Source organism: Arachis stenosperma, chromosome 5 (genome assembly GCF_014773155.1).
Source record: "Arachis stenosperma cultivar V10309 chromosome 5, arast.V10309.gnm1.PFL2, whole genome shotgun sequence".
Taxonomy (NCBI): domain Eukaryota; kingdom Viridiplantae; phylum Streptophyta; class Magnoliopsida; order Fabales; family Fabaceae; genus Arachis; species Arachis stenosperma.
In genome coordinates, this window is record NC_080381.1 from 105665249 (window position 1) to 105670995 (window position 5747).

A 5747-nucleotide genomic window follows, 5' to 3' on the forward strand; every position below is an offset into this window, starting at 1 on the left:
TCTCACTCTATCCCTCGTAGTTCAGAATGATTGGCTTCTTTAGGAACTCAGAATCCGGATAGTGTTATTGATTCTCCTAGTTAAGTATGATGATTCTTGAACACAGCTACTTATTGAGTCTTGGCTGTGGCCCAAAGCACTCTGTCTTCCAGTATTACCACCGGATACATACATGCCACAGACACATAATTGGGTGAACCTTTTCAGATTGTGACTCAGCTTTGCTAAAGTCCCCAATTAGAGGTGTCCAGGGTTCTTAAGCACACTCTTATTTGCCTTGGATCACAACTTTATTTCTTTTCTTTTTCTTTCTCTCTTTTTTTTTTTTGGTTTTTTTTTTTCTTTTCGCTTGCTTTCTTCTTTTTTTTTTTTTTTGTATTCACTGTTTTTTCTTGCTTCAAGAATCATTTTATTGATTTTTCAGATCCTCAGTAACATGTCTCCTTTTCCATCATTCTTTCAAGAGCCAACATTCATGAACCACAAATTCAAAAGACATATGCACTGTTTAAGCATACATTCAGAGAACAAAAATATTGCCACCACATCAAAATAATTAAACTATTATAAAATTCAAAATTCATGCAATTCTTTCTTTTATCAATTAGGCACGTTTTTATTGAAGAAAGGTGATGGATTCATAGGACATTCATAACTTTAAGGCATAGACACTAAGACACTAATGATCATAAGACACAAACATGGATAAACATAAGCATTAAAATTCGAAAAACAGAAGAACAATAACAAGGAAATCAAAGAACGGTCCACCTTAGTGATGGCGGCTCTTTCTTGCTCTTGAAGATCCTATGGAGTGCTTGAGCTCCTCAATGTCTCTTCCTTGTCTTTGTTGCTCCTCCCTCATGATTCTTTGATCTTCTCTAATTTCATGAAGGATGATGGAGTGTTCTTGATGCTCCACCCTCAGTTGTCCCATGTTGGAACTTAGTTCTCCTAGGGAGGTGTTTAGTTGCTCCCAATAGTTTTGTGGAGGAAAATTCATCCCTTGAGGAATCTCAGGGATCTCATGATGAGTGAGATCTCTTGTGTATTCCATCCTTTTCTTGGTGATGGGCTTGTCCTCATCAATGGGGATGTCTCCCTCTATGTCAACTCCAACTGAATAACAGAGGTGACAAATGAGATGAGGAAAGGCTAACCTTGCCAAGGTGGAGGTCTTGTCCGCCACCTTATAGAGTTCTTGGGCTATAACCTCATGAACCTCTATTTCTTCTCCAATCATGATACTATGGATCATGATGGCCCGGTCTATGGTAACTTCGGACCGGTTGCTAGTGGGGATGATTGAGCGTTGTATGAACTCCAACCATCCTCTAGCCACGGGCTTGAGGTCATGCCTTCTCAATTGGACCGGCTTTCCTCTTAAATCTTGCTTCCATTGTGCGCCCTCTTCACATATGACTGTGAGGACTTGGTCCAACCTTTGATCAAAGTTGACCCTTCTAGTGTAAGGATGCTCATCTCCTTGCAACATAGGCAAGTTGAACGCCACCCTCACACTCTCCGGACTAAAATCCAAGTATTTCCCCCGAACCATAGTGAGATAATTCTTTGGATTCGGGTTCACACTTTGGTCATGGTTCTTTGTGATCCATGCATTGGCATAGAACTCTTGAACCATCAAGATTCCGATTTGTTGAATGGGGTTGGTAAGAACCTCCCAACCTCTTCTTCGGATCTCATGGCGGATCTCCGGATATTCACCCTTTTTGAGTGAAAAGGGGACTTCGGGGATCACCTTCTTCAAGGCCACAACTTCATAGAAGTGGTCTTGATGCACCCTTGAGAGGAATCTATCCATCTCCCATGACTCGGAGGTGGAAGCTTTTGCCTTCCCTTTCCTCTTTTTAGAGGTTTCTCCGGCCTTGGATGCCATAAATGGTTATGAAAAAGCAACGCTTTTACCACACCAAACTTAAAATGTTTGCTCGTCCTCGAGCAAAAGAAGAAAGAAGAGAGTAGAAGAAGAAGAAATGAAGGAGAGGGAGATGGTGGTGTATTCGGCCAAGAAGGGGGAAGAAGGGTGTTTAGGTTGTGTGAAAATGAAGAGTTGAAGAAGGGTATTTATAGGAGAGAGGGGGGTAATGGTTCGGCCATTATGGGTGGGTTTGGGAGGGAAAGTGGTTTGAATTTGAAGGGTGAGGTTGGTGGGGATTTATGAAGGATGGATGTGAGTGGTGAAGAGAAAGATGGGATTTGATAGGTGAGGGGTTTTTGGGGAAGAGGTGTTGAGGTGATTGGTGAATGGGGGAAGAAGAGAGAGAGTGATGGTAGGGTCCTGTGGGGTCCACAGATCCTGTAGTGTCAAGGAAAAGTCATCCCTGCACCAATTGTTGCTCAAAATCACGTTTTGAGCCATTTCTGGCGTTAAACGCCGGGCTGGTGCCCATTCCTGGCGTTTAACGCCAGGTTCTTGCCCTTTACTGGCGTTTAACGCCACTCTGGTGCCCCTTTCTGGCGTTAAACGCCCAGAATGGTGCCAGACTGGGCGTTAAACGCCCAACAGCTAGCATTACTGGCGTTTGAACGCCAGTTTCTTCTCCTCCAGGGTGTGCTGTTTTTCTTCCTGTTTTTCATTCTGTTTTTGCTTTTTTTTTCATTGTTTTTGTGACTTCTTATGATCATCAACCTACAAAAAAGATAAAATAACAAAATAAAATAATTAATTATAAAACATTGGGTTGCCTCCCAACAAGCGCTTCTTTAATGTCATTAGCTTGACAGAGGGCTCTCATGGAGCCTCAGAAATGCTCAGAACCGTGTTGAAACCTCCCAACACCAAACTTAGAGTTTGAATGTGGGGTTTCAACACCAAACTTAGAGTTTGGTTGTAGCCTCCCAACACCAAACTTAGAGTTTGACTTTGGGGGCTCTGTTTGGCTCTGTTTTGAGAGAAGCTCTTCATGCTTCCTCTCCATGATGACAGAGGGATATCCTTGGGCCTTAAACACCAAGGATTCTTCATTCACTTGAATGATCAACTCTCCTCTGTCAACATCAATCACAGCCTTTGCTGTGGCTAGGAAGGGTCTGCCAAGGATGATGGATTCATCCATGCACTTCCCAGTTTCTAGGACTATGAAATCAGTAGGAATGTACTGGTCTTCAACTTTAACCAGAACATCCTCTACAAGTCCATGGGCTTGTTTTCTTGAGTTGTCTGCCATCTCTAATGAGATTCTTGCAGCTTGCACCTCAAAGATCCCTAATTTCTCCATTACAGAGAGGGGCATGAGGTTCACACTTGACCCTAAGTCACACAAGGCCTTCTTGAAGGTCATGGTGCCTATGGTACAAGGTATAGAAAACTTCCCAGGATCCTGCCTCTTTTGAGGCAGTTTCTGCCTAGACAAGTCATCCAGTTCTTTGGTGAGCAAGGGAGGTTCATCCTCCCAAGTCTCATTTCCAAATAACTTGTCATTTAGCTTCATGATTGCTCCAAGGTATTTAGCAACTTGCTCTTCAGTGACATACTCATCCTCTTCAGAGGAAGAATACTCATCAGAGCTCATGAATGGCAGAAGTAAGTCCAATGGAATCTCTATGGTCTCATTTTGAGCCTCAGATTCCCATTGTTCCTCATTGAGGAACTCAGAGGAGATTGGTACACGCCCACTGAGGTCTTCCTCAGTGGCGTCCTCCTCCTCTCTTTCCTCTCCATATTCGGCCATGTCTATGGCTTTGCACTCTCCTTTTGGATTTTCTTCTGTATTACTTGGGAGGGTACTAGGAGGGAGTTCAGTAACTTTCTTGTTCAGCTGACCAACTTGTCCTTCCAAATTTCTGATGGAGGACCTTGTTTCATTCATGAAACTTTGAGTGGTCTTTATTAGATCAGAGACCATTGTTGCTAAGTCAGAAGTATTCTGCTTAGAACTCTCTGTCTGTTGCTGAGAAGATGATGGAAAAGGCTTGCCATTGCTAAACCTGTTTCTTCCACCATTATTGTTATTGAAACCTTGTTGAGGTCTCTCTTGATTCTTCCATGAGAGATTTGGGTGATTTCTCCATGAAGAATTGTAGGTATTTCCATAGGGTTCTCCTAGGTAATTCACCTCTTCCATGGAAGGGTTCTCAGGATCATAAGCTTCTTCCTCAAATGAAGCATCCTTAGTACTGTTTGGTGCATTTTGCATTCCAGACAGACTTTACGAGATCAAATTGACTTGTTGAGTCAATATCTTGTTCTGAGCCAATATGGCATTCAGAGCATCAATCTCAAGAACTCCTTTCTTCTGATTAGTCCCATTGTTCACAGGATTCCTTTCAGAAGTGTACATGAATTGGTTATTTGCAACCATTTCAATCAGCTCTTGAGCTTCTGTAGGCGTCTTCTTCAAATGAAGAGATCCTCCAGCAGAGCTATCCAAAGACATCTTGGATAGTTCAGAGAGACCATCATAGAAAATACCTATGATGCTCCATTCAGAAAGCATGTCTGAGGGACATCTTCTGATTAATTGTTTGTATCTTTCCCAAGCTTCATAGAGGGATTCTCCATCCTTCTGTCTGAAGGTTTGGACTTCCACTCTAAGCTTACTCTATCTTTGTGGTGGAAAGAACTTTGCCAAGAAGGCATTGACTAGCTTTTCCCAAGAGTCCAGGCTTTCCTTAGGTTGAGAATCCAACCATATTCTAGCTCTGTCTCTTACAGCAAAAGGGAATAGCATCAGTCTATAGACCTCAGGGTTAACCCCATTAGTCTTGACTGTGTCACAAATTTGCAAGAATTCAGCTAAAAACTGATGAGGATCTTCCATTGGAAGTCCATGGAACTTGCAATTCTGTTGCATTAGAGAAACTAATTGAGGCTTAAGCTCAAAGTTGTTTGCTCCAATGGCAGGGATAGAGATGCTTCTCCCATAGAAATCAGGAGTAGGTGCAGTAAAGTCACCCAGCACCTTCCTTGCATTGTTGGCATTGTTGTTGTTTTCGGCTGCCATGGGTTCTTCTTCCTTGAAGAATTCGGTCAGTCCTCTAAAGAGAGTTGTGCTTTAGCTTCTCTTAGCTTTCGCTTCAAGGTTCTCTCAGGTTCAGGGTCAGCTTCAACAAGAATGCCTTTGTCTCTGCTTCTGCTCATATGAAAGAGAAGAGAAAAAGAAAATGTGGAATCCTCTATGTCACAGTATAGAGATTCCTTGAAATGTCAGAGGAAAAGAGAAATAGAAAGAAGAAGGAGAAGAAGAATTCGAACTTTAATTAGATAAGGTTCGAATTGTGCATTTAGAAAGAGTAGTATTCCATAAATAGAAGGATGTGAGAAGGAGGGAAGAGGATTTTCGAAAATTCAATTAAAAGATTTTAAAAACAATTTGAAAATTTGATTGATAATTTTCGAAAATTGAAAGTGGAGGAGAAATCAAGTGATTTTTGAAAAAGATTTTGAAATTAGAAATTAAAAAGATTTGATTGAAAACTATTTTGAAAAAGATGAGGTTAAAAAGATTTGATTGAAAAGTTATGGTTTTAAAAAGATGTGATTGAGAAGATATGATTTGAAAACCATTTTAAAAGATATGTTTTGAAAATTATTTTTAAAAGATTTGATTTGGAAAATTAGTGACTTGCCTAACAAGAAAAGATATGATTCAAACATAAAACCTTCCTTAACAGAAAAGGCAAAAAATGTTCAATCAAATCATTAATTGTTAGTAAGTATCTTTGAAAGGAAAGAAATTGATTTTGAAAACATTTGATTGAAAAGAATTGATTTGAAAAAGATTTGA

General features: G+C 40.7%; 1 non-coding gene across 1 annotated transcript; it reads left to right on the forward strand.

Moving 5' to 3' along the window:
• Nucleotides 1-4451: 4451 nt before the first annotated feature.
• LOC130984287 (small nucleolar RNA R71) lies at nucleotides 4452-4559 on the forward strand. The gene has a single exon (XR_009088230.1). It is a non-coding gene; the product is annotated as a small nucleolar RNA R71 (small nucleolar RNA).
• Nucleotides 4560-5747: the final 1188 nt, after the last annotated feature.